Below are 12,270 nucleotides of genomic sequence, written 5' to 3' on the forward strand. Positions count from 1 at the left end.
GTCCCAATGGAATAAAATTGTCAGGAGTAGAATACTAAGAGTTGTCCCTGCCATGAGGGGGTTAATGGTGACATTACTAACACTCTCAGCCTCTTGCACTCCTCCATGAACAAAAACATCTGGCATTAGTTGGGTTAAGATAGGAGAGAAGATGCCATTGTGAGAAAGATAGTGTTCTCTTTATGTTACGAGTATTCATGCTGTGTAGATATATATTTAGTGTAAGGAACTTATGTAAATTTATTGAGCTGTAGTATTCATTATAATGTTAGGATAAGTTCCTTGAGATAGTTTGGTCATGTAGAGAGGATGGAGAATGAGAGACTGACGGAAAATGTATGTGAGCGAGGTGGAGAGGAGGGCAAGGGGGAGACTGAGGATGAGATAACAGGATGGGATGGAGAGGTATATGAGGGAGAGGGGTGTGAGTTGGAGAAAGAGCAGCCTGATGATGGAGGACAGGGGGACATAGATTAAAGTGTCTGGCTGTGGATGAATAGATGCAACAGAGATCACTAAGGAGTAAGTGTTAGAAAGCCTCTATTCCTATCTCATATTTTAAGCTCCAAGAATATAGTCATAGTTTTTAAAGACATAAGAACACAACTAGCCTACAGTGAGAGTATGTTCACTCCCCAATTCATAGCATTTCTGAGATTAACAGAATAATTGTTTGCCTGCATAAAATACCTAAATGCATTCATAGCACATAGCACTGGAGAATTTCATATAACTTAGATTTCATGTGACCCCTGAGATAGGCTGTGTGTTAGAAGTTAGTCATTAGGGATGTGTTAGAGGATTTGAATGTCATGTGTAGTCTAAATGTAGTGGTTTTTATAGAAGTGAATCCATGGACCTGACATACACGAGGCAGTTAAGTGTTAGCCCTGGTAGCTGTGTGATTTATTGATGAGAGCTTGACATATTCCAGGCAGCCGTGTGTTAGTTGTGATAGCTGCATGACTTATTGATGAAGGGCTGTATTGTTAGTGTGTTAGGTAGCTTCAGTATGTATGCAGGGTTAGTGTTAGGATGTCAGGCTTTCTACTCAGTTTACTCTGACTTGGCCTAAAATTGCCCATCCTGAATGCTAAGTTGTAGCAAGAGATTAATGTTAGAAAATCTTACTAGTCATGAAGAAGTGCTATGGGAAGAATGTAGAGTTGTAGCATTGTCCTACTCTGCCACTGAGTTTCATTGGCTGCAAAAGGACAGAATTCTGGGTCAAGTCAGGGTGAAATGAGTCTAGTCATTCCAAAGACCTTTTCACTCGTGTGTTTTGGAGACTTCCCGGCACCTCGTCCTCTCCTGATTGTTTTTTACTGTGATACATTTACCCCTTGACCTTGGACGCTATATAATAAATACCTCCATGTTACAGAGATCTGTGAAAACGGGATGATTATTATAACAGTAGAAATATATTGTGATGGTGAGAAATGTCAAGAAATTTGGATGAAGGAAAAAAAAAAAAATGTATGGTTTAAACAATTACCATGGTATTGAGATAAGAAATTTATCCTGAAAGTTGGATTAAAAAATATGTCCAGAAATTTCGGTATATAAAAAGTGAATTCTGATTTTAAAATTATTGTGATGCCAAGACAAGAAATATGTTTAAAAATTTGGACTATTAAAAAAAAAAAAAAATGGATTCTGGATAAATTATTATGCTGGGATAAGACAAGAAATGTGTTTAGAAATCTGGATTAAGAAACAAACAGTGGATTCTAGAAGTTTTTGCATGCAGTCAATCTCTCCTCCCAAGCATGTCACAGCCAAGAGATTAATATTCATTGATATATTGTTTTACTTTGTGTATACAGCCAAATAAAATTAGTCAATGCTTAGGCCGAAACTATTTGCAAAATTTCACTCTCTGATCAAGTTAACCAATCTTATCCTCCTCATCAATAAATAAAAATATAAAGAAGTATTCAAACTGCATCAACAAAATATCAGTATCAGCCTATGCTATTTGTGGTTTTGGTTATTCGCAGATTAATAAGCTATCTCAAAGTACACTTGTTTGAATTATATTTTGAGATAATTAAGGAACTTGCTGTTATACCTTCTCAAAATACATTTTAAAGAGAAAGATTCCAATGTCAGGTAGTGTTTTAGGGCACTGCAAAACTTTTACAGGAAATCATAGCGTTAACTTACAACTTCTGGTGCCTTCTTTGAGTGGGTATCAGTTATTTATGGATATTTATTGGGGAGGCGCCTGTTATGATACACCAGTGAATATTGACGGACTACTGTATTGAAAAGCAAGAAAACAGCACTAAGAGATTGCATACCTCTGCTAGTGCCTATACCAGACAACTTAGGTCACCACCAAAATTTAATAATCTTCTTTGGTCCATTACCCATATACAGTATCCACAAAATTTTATTGAAATTCATCAGTAACTTTTTGAGATTTTGTGTGGGGGGGGGGGACTACAATGCAACTCAAACTCAGATCACCACCAAAACTTAATAAACTGAGCCTTGGCCCATATCCAAAAAATTTCATTAAAATCCCTGTGTAGCTTTTTGAGATATCTTGTGGATAAACAAACAGACAAACAGGAGTAAATGGACAGACAAACAGTGGTGAATACATAACCTCCTCTGACGCCTTTGGCAGAGGTAATAACACATTAGAGAATGTTCAGGTGAGGTATTAGAAAAGAAAAAAGAGAGAAAGAAATAAAAGGGGGGCTAAATGCAGAAGAGATGTTAAGTCTCATAAACTCAAGAAAATACAGCCACAAATGTATTGGTTGTAGGAGTAGTTTTTAGGGTTTCCTATATATAGGCAGTAGGAGCCTAGTGCATAGATATTGACAGTTGGAAATAGAGACTGGTTTAGTTAAGAATTTCCTAGACTGATGGAACTAGATATCTGTTTGTTCGTAGTTATTGATAGCCGTTTTAGATAATAGTTTAGCTAAGAATTTCCTAGTTTTGGATGGTGGAAATAGGTACTGGATCTGTTTAGCCAAGAATTTCATACATTTAAATGTTGCATGATTGGATGTTTGGCTTATTTTATTGAACACTCTGTTGATAGTTCTCATACTATTGTGTTTTGTTTCTCATTTCTGGATTATGACCACCCAATTGGCCACTTGTGAGATCTGGGTCTAAAGCAAATTGAAAATATCAGTGTTTTCCTAGTGTCAGAATAAATTTCATTTAAAATAGATGATTATTGTGTGAAAATAACTCACACATAATATCTCAAGTACTTGCTGAACAATGTAATGCTTCAGTTTAGCCATAAATAAGGGGGAAAAAAATTAAACTGAAATGATGGATGGTCCTTGATTTTGTACTTTCCTTCTTTATGGTTAAGTTGAAGCAATACATGTTCAGCAAGTACTTGATATGATGTCATAGGTATACTCACGTGATATTTTTCTATATTAAACTTGCTCCTGTGTTAATTCTGTGCAAAGTAACACTGTCAATATTTTCAACTTTATTGTAGGCCAGATCTTTCAGGTGCCTAATTTATCAGTGGGAAATAGGGTTAGGTATGACGATGATATTGATGAGTGGGATAAGAATGATAGTGATGATGGTGATATTGATGAGTGGGATAAGAATGATAGTGATGATGATGATATTGTTTGATGAATGGGTTAAGAATGATGGTGGTGATAATGTTTAGTTTGACGTCTGCATTACATGATTGCATATATGATGAATGTAGTTAGGTTAATGATGATAATAAGTTAGATTTCCGCTTGACATGATCTGATTGCCGAAAGGGTCATGATATTACTGGAACAAAGAACTGTAGTTGTAGTTGTAACGGATGATGATACCAGTACTTAGAATGTAAGGCATAGCACTGGGCCTTAAGCTCTTGTTTATGTGGGATTGGATGGTGATGTTGATGATGATGATGATGACAAGGGGGGATGCAGAGAGAGTTCCGTCGTAAGTGTGAGACTTCATAAGCATTTCCTTGTAATGTGCATTGCTTGACGATGTGATGCAACTCATTTACATTTTACCCCTTCAGTCTTATGGCCAGTTTCCTTTATTTTATTCTTCTGTGTGAAGCTTTGTAATGGGGAAGGGGAGGATGCAGAGAGAGCTTTGTCTGAAACATGAAAATCCAGTCCAAGTTTTGACAAAGTTTTCAGGATCTACAAGAGTTCCCTTCTTAGTTATGATACTGTATTGGTTTACCACCATAACACAGTCACACACATACCCTTCCCCCATCATCTTCAGGCTTCTGGATTTAGGATGTTTATGCCCTTTTAACCTCATTTCCAGTAATCCAACTTATATCCATCCTCAGTGAAAAACAAATTGCATCTTGGTACGCACATTGGACACCACACCATACGCACCTCATGATTTTTCTTGTCTTTAGCCATTTTTATCAGTAGGCCTTTAGGAGCTGTAAAACATTGCTTGAACATTTATAGTAAACCTTTAATCTCATGTCATGCAAATCCAAGCCAACCAGTACAGTTTTCATATCTTTCATTCATTCATTCATTAGATATTACCCAGTCACAACTACATGCTATCCATATAAAATGCTAACTTCACAATGGAATCCTGTAATGAAACTTCCATCTGCATGCTGTGGGAGGAGAGAGAATTGACTGGATATGCAGGGATCAGTTTGGGCAAATTCGCTGTGATTCATTGGCCACAACACAAGGAAATTACAGTACAGTATTTATAATTGAGTGTGAAGCCAGTATGGAGTATGATAAATTACTTCTCTGTGTATTGTATAGTGTGCATGCATTTGTAATGTCAGTATGTATAGTGTGCATGAAAACAGCAGTGTGAAGTCAGAATTTTGGCCGTGTGGAGAGGATGGAGAGCGAGAGATTATTGAGGAGGGTGTATGTGTGTGAAATGGAGAGGGGGAAGAGGGAGGGGGAGACTGAGAATGAGATGGAGGGATGGAGTGGAGAGGTATAAGACAGAGGGGGTGGGCAGTGAAATGACAGGGGACTAGGTGACACTGAGGGGATTTGTTTGTTGCCACTCCATTTGGAATTAAGGTGTCTGGCCATGGATAGATAGATAGAAGTCAGTATGCAGTATGATAAAAGGTTTCTATGTACTCTGCTGTATAGTGTGCTTGCTTCTTTAATGTCCTTGTATATAGCATACATGAAATGGATCTGTGTATAGGTATTGCTCTTTGCCACGGGTTGTTGTTTGTGGAATGCACTTTCATTCCAATATATAATGTTTGAAATGTACCAGGCTTTTGATTTTTTTTTTCTTTTTCTGTATCAGTCATTATTCATAGTTAGAAAATTATTACTGTTGGGATAGTGAAACAAAAAAATGTGTTAACATATTCAACGTGTTCCCTGCGTATCAACAAGTGGGTTGGCGGAGGGTTGGTGCCCCTCTCCATCAAACAGCGAACTCAAAGACAAATGGCCACCCCTTATGGGATTATGGTGTCTGGCTATAGTTAGTTAGATAGATATACTGTACATTGCTGTTCATCTGTTAGGCTGAGAACAAATAACCTCGTCTCGTCAGTATACACCATGTCTTCCACACCATGATGATAAATGTGAGAGCCCCTTTCATGACTTGCTGTGTGTGTTAGTTGTCTAGTTGTATTAGTCAAGAACTTGATGGTAAATACTTCAGAATTTTCACATATACAGTAGTCTTTACTTTGATGCTAAGGGAGTTTTTTTTATGTGTATGACTCTTGACATAGGTTTAACAGACCATTCCCTGAAGCTCAGCAGTCCTCCTGCATACTATACACCTCCAGATGTCACCACTTCAGCACTAATACCCACCGTCCACAATGAACACATGCCAGGGCTGTCTCATGCAGGACTTGCGTATTGGTATTATACTCTTTTTACCGTAACGTGGCCCAGATTTTCATCCTTTTGCATCATATTTTTTTAGTCAGTGGAAGAAAATCTCACACTACAGCTCTGCATACTTTTCACAACACTTCTTCCTCATTAACATCATACTTAAATGTTAATCTAGTGTTACAACTGGGCAATGAAGATAGAAAGACTGCATTTTTAGGCCAGGTTAGGGTAAAATCACTATAATGGGAGTGTTTTTATGACATGTCAGTGGGACTTATGGTAGATCAGTAAAGTTGGCCTTCCGTAAGTTTGAACCCCAGGAAGCGCCAGGAGGTGTGATCATGTAATGTCACCGGGGATGTAAGCTGGTCATCTACTCTTAAATATTCTGTGTAGGCTGGTCATCTACTCTTAAATATTCTGTGTAGGCTGGTCATCTACTCTTATATATTCTGTGTAGGCTGGTCATCTACTCTTAATATTGTGTGTAGGCTGGTCATCTACTTCTAAATATTCTGTGTAGGCTGGTCATCTACTCTTAATATTATGTGTAGGCTGGTCATCTACTTCTAAATATTCTGTGTAGGCTGGTCATCTACTCTTAAATATTCTGTGTAGGCTGGTCATCTACTCTTAAATATTCAGGACAACAGTAACTTGCCTCAGGACCTTATATTTTGAAAAGGGTAAACTGAGACTGGCTTTTATGTATGAGACTTTTCTTTTTTTAACAGATGGCAAAAGAGATCTGGATGAGGTGACAGTGAAAGTTGAATAATGATGATGATGATGATGATGGACTTTGAATAATGATGATGATGATGATGGAAGTTGAATTATGATGATGATGATGATGGTGGTGGTGATGGTGAATAATGATGATGGTGATATGATGATGATGATGATGGTGGAAGTTGAATTATGATGATGATGATGATGGTGGTGGTGATGGTGAATAATGATGATGGTGATATGATGATGATGATGGTGGAAGTTGAATTATGATGATGATGATGATGGTGATGGTGATGGTGAATAATGATGATGGTGATATGATGATGATGATGATGATGGTGGTGGTGGTGGTGGTGATGGTGAATAATGATGATGGTGATATGATGATGATGATGATAATGATGATGGTGGTGGAAGTTGAATGATGATAATGATGCTGGTGATGGTGAAAAGCATTTGTAGTTGTGATAATAGTAACTTCAGTATTATTTCCACAACATTTAAATGCCTAAGTTAACCTGTAAATTATAAATTGAGTTGCAGATTATTATGATTATTGTTACTGTATTATTATTATTATTATTATTATTATATATTTTTATTTCATTTTTTGAGAGAGTAGATTCCTTATTATTATTATTACTCTTATTTATTTTATTATCATTACAATTTTTTTGCGAGAAGGAGAGAGAGAGAGAGTGAGAGTGTGGTTTCCCTATGACAGATATTATTTCTTTAAACAACCTCCAGCAAAATGTCATCAGTCTTTTCAGAGCAGCTCATTTATAAAACATTTTCCGAAACTCATGCACTGGATAATATAGGGGGAAAAAAAAATGCTTTGTATGTATTGGAATAATTGTTGATGTACAGCCTCCCAAAAAAGTATCGGCCCCTTAGTGTACAGTGGTTGTGAAAATGAGCGAGTTCTGCAGACACACACGAATCTATAAATCTGGTGCCTCAGGACATATACCACCCAGTATGTGAATTTTTTTTTGCAATTTTGAGTTCTAATAATTACCAAAGATGGAGGGATGGAGTGGAGAGGTATATGAGAGGAGGAGGTGTTGGCTGGGGAGAGGGCAGTGAAATGGCGGGGAACAGGGCAACATGGTGATTTGTTTGTGGCCTTCTCTTACAGGATTAAGGCATCTGGCAATAGAGAAATAGATAGATAATATTGTCATTTATCACAGGATGCCCCATATATCACAATGCTTCATCCATTTTTCAGAATGATACATGCTGTAAAAGGGCCGATACATTTTTGGGGAGTGTACATGTGGAAATTGTTGATCGGGTAAGCACAGTACAGCAGTGTGGGGTCATCATAATTCAGGGGATTTCTTTGTGGCCGCCTCTTGTGGGATTAAGGCATCTGCTGTAGGGATGTGTGTGATATACAGTTCTGTGTTGTTGCGTCCTGTGTTTATGAATCGTACCTCAGCCCATCTTAACTGGGTTGGGATGATGGTAAAAGCAGCATGAATGACTCTCTCTCTCTCTCTCTCTCTAAGTAGGAAAAGAGGTGGTGCTGATGGTGATGAAGATGAAAACACTTTTGTGAAGAATGGTTTTAGCAGGATGGTTTTTAGAAGCCTCGTCTTTGTACAGTAATTTTAAAATGTTTGTACTTTATTCAGACCGTATAACCCTTTTTATTATTCAGGTTTGTTTGTATTCAGTGTGTTATGTTTAGTTGTTAACCTCATCAGTCCATTGGTATTGGTGGTTTGTTCTTGCTACCATTAGATGATTATATTCAGTTATCCAGGAGACTGCTAAGTAATGAAGCAGCTGTTGAGGACATTATCTAATCATTCCAGTCACTGAAGTCTCTCCTAAGCTGAATAAAATCATCTGGGGACAGCAGGGTAAAGGTACAGTTGCCATGAGTTTACTGTACTTATCTTCCTAACTTAGATCTTTGAGTCTGTGCCTACCTACTTGCCTGATACAAGGTCACTGCATCAGTCAGGTTACCCCAGTTACCTACCCCAAACTGTTAAGCGGGTACTCGTTTTACTTACCAACCCAAAGGGGATGGAAGGACACCTCAGTTTAGCAGCCGAGGACAGGGTGACTTGAAAATGATTTGATTGTGGTTGCTTCCCCCGGGCTTCAGGCCTTGGAGAGAGAGATATATAGAGAGAGAGTAGCCTAGCCATGGATCCGTATACCTCTGATGGGGCAGTAAAGGTGAGGGTGATGGATAAATGGATTGAATTTAATTGCCAGCTTCTGTCATAAAGGCTCTTGATTGATGGATTATACTGTACAGTGCTCTGAGGGTAAATAGGAAGTAGGATTTTTACTAACTCTTTCAATTCTGCGGTATACTTCGTTGGTTTACTTTTGCTACCTGCCACTCGGTTTCATTCCCTCTATGGGGGATATTTTATTGAGAAGAGATTAATGAAGTGGATGTGATAGAAAGCATTAGGAGAAATACATTGAGGTGGTTTGGCCATGTATAGAAGATGGAGAGCAAGAGACTAATGAGGTGAGTGTGAGTGAGTGAGTTGGAGGGGGGGAGAGGGAAGAGGAGACCAAGGATGAGATGGAGGGATGGAGTGGGGAGGTATATGAGAGAGGGGGATGTGAGCTGGGAGGAGGGCAGCGAAATGGCAGGGGACCGGGTGACATGGAGGCAATTTGTTTGTGGTCACCCCGTATGGGATAATAGCGTCTGGCTATAGGTAGATAAATTAATGAAGGCTGCCACTCAGGGATGAGTGAGGCTGATCACTCTCATCTTAAATGTCGGGGCCAACTGCCTAGCCCCGGGTTCCTACGCTCCTCATGGGGCAATGTAGGATTGGATGATGGATGGATGGATGTATCCAACCCCACCAGTTCAGCAAGTCTGTTCTGAGCAAAATAAAATTGATTGGTAACAGAAAGAAATATGGAAAATGTCAACAAGTGGATTATGTGAAAGTACAGGAAGAGCTTGTTTCCCCACAGTATATATCGTACTATACTTCTTTTACTTTAGCTTGGCCCAGATTTTCTTCCTTTTGCAGCCTATTTCAAGTAGCTGAGTGGCAGAAAAAGACAATGCTGAAGCCCTTCATCCATTCCATAGCACATCTTTTTGACTAGTACCATATTCTGTTGTTAATCTATTGGTATAGCTCAGCATTCAAGATGGAGGATGGCAATTTTGGATCGTTAAAGTAAAAACAGTGTAGTTATCAGTTTGGTAGAATGCCCTATATCATTTTTTTCTATCCTGGCCTAAAACTGCCATCTTTCCATCTTGAATGCTGAGTTGTAATGGCAAATGCTAGAATATGCAGCTAATCATAAAGCAGTGCCATGGAAAGGATGTAGAGCTGTAACATTGTCTTTTCTGCCACTGAACTACAATATTTGAAATAAGCTACAAAAGAAAGAAAATCTGGGCTAAATTAAGGTGAAAAAGGTAGAGTAATATCCCTCTATAGGTTTGGGATCTTATTGTAGAATTTTGTGGCAACATATTAATCATGTAATACCAACGAGGAGCATACCCTGGTCATCTACACGTAAATGTACTGGACCATTGTAGCCTAGCCTCAGGTCCTTATTCTCTCTCTCTCTCTCTCTTGAATGCAGTCCTCAAATATTGTTTATCTGTAATGGCTAGTCAGGTAAGTGTAATGTGTAGCCATACCTAGTACATTCTGAGCACAAATGTACATAGACTGCTTCCATGATGTGTGTATACAGTATGTGCATTGTGTGTGTGTGTGTGTGTGTGTGTGTGTGTGTAAGTCCGTGTATGTTTGTGATAGCTTGTCGTTGAATGTGTACACCAGTTTTGTGTAGGGGTGAAAGATGAGTTGCCGATGATCACTTAACAATAGAGAAAATTACTTGCAAGGTTTTTAGATATGATTTAAGGCACATTGAAGATAACAAGGTGGTCTCAAAATAACACTTCCCTAGAAACTCACCTGGTGGTATCTTATGTGCTGTGGCGATGGTTCAGTCTGCTGGTGTGGGTGTGGGTGAGTGCGGGCTGATGGTATGGAGTTAGTGGAGCTTAGGGTAGGTGAGGTGTGTTACTGCCAAGCTTGTATGGAACCTCAGTCATTATTATTACTTGGATATGTGTCTGGGAACTGCTTTAGTTTCTCATACCAAGAAGGTACGGGTACATTTTGAAATTATATCTTGTGTCCGCATATTCCAGCTTTTAGCACACATACACACATACACACACACACAGTTCATAAATTTAAGATATGTATGGTAACAATGGTTTAATACACGGGACAGTACGAGCATGACTCATTCCTGTAAAGATTCAGTTAGGTTTAAGAACACATACAAACCTTTCTTTATGAATTTCAGCTATACATGTTGGCAGTCATACATACATTCATAACTAGATATACAAGATGTCCCCTGAGATATTTTGGAAACTTTACGATGTCAGTTGAGGGTTAATTTTAAGTATAAAATGGTATATTGACATGACTAAATCTCAGCTGTTAAGGAGCTACAGTTATTGGTGTCCATGTGGGTGAAAATGTCTTCCTCATCATAACATCATCAGTAATTGTAGCTTCATAGTAGTTCAGACTTGGACCCATGTTGATGTAGCATTTATTACTCAAAATTAACCCTAGAATAACATGAACTTTTCCCAACTTCTTATAGGACATCCTCTACATTATGCACTCAATAATAACCCATTCAGTGTGATGGTGTCTTTTATGTTATCTTGCTGTCATCAGATGAGTTTATTTTGGTTAAGACTTTTCAAACTAGAGCAGTAGATGTAACCTTCATTAACCATTTCATTACAAGTCATCTTTCCCAAGCTGAATAAAAACGTCTGGAGATAGCGAGAATTAATTGTAGAAGATTATCATAGTGAAGAGGTAAATTTTAAGTATGTTCATGTAAATTCACGTACATATTTCTGTACAGCTCGGAATATGTGTTAATGTTTTGTGTCATTGCCATTTACTGTTGCATTGTTTTGAAATATGCAGTGTTGATTTGTGTCATTGTCAGTGTTGCATTGTTTTGAAGTATGCAATGCTTTTTTTGTGTCATTATTGCTCAGTGTTACATTGTGCTGATGCTCCCATGGGACCAGGTGGATTTTCTCATCTTATTTTTAGTGTATTTAGTTTCTGAGAGAGACTGGAGGTACACTGGCAGTTCATTGGTCTGTGCATTTATGTTCATGTGTTTATGATGATAATAAAAATCATATACAATACTGTAATTTGTTTGTCTTTTGTCCTCACAGGGCCTTGACTGATGTGTGGAAGATTGTGTGGGCCATTTCTTAGGCCATGCTGGTGATAGTTTTCCAGCTATCATATTTGAGTTGGGTTTTCTGGATAAGTCCCACCCCAATCGTCGATGGGAAACTACCCTTGCTGATCCTATTGTAAGTCATACCCACCTCACTCATGATCATCTAATTAACCATGACCCTCCACCACTCTCTTTACACTAGAACTTCCCGACAACTAAATGTCACATTTTTCTCGATTGCGTAGCTACACTCCAAAACTGTCTCTCAGCTTTTCCTTTCCTGTCTTAATTATGATAGTCCCCACTGCTTGCTGGTTTCCCACTGTTTCTCTCTACAAGACTATCATTTCTTTCTGTTCACAGTGTCATGCATTTAATTATTCCCCCTGCTACCTTGTATCATAGTGTCATATACCCATGTCATGGCTTGGTACTAGTTCTT

The sequence above is a fragment of the Coenobita brevimanus genome, chromosome 53 (genome assembly GCF_032717465.1).
Source record: "Coenobita brevimanus isolate Jiangsu-jjx chromosome 53, ASM3271746v2, whole genome shotgun sequence".
NCBI classification, from domain to species: Eukaryota; Metazoa; Arthropoda; class Malacostraca; order Decapoda; family Coenobitidae; genus Coenobita; species Coenobita brevimanus.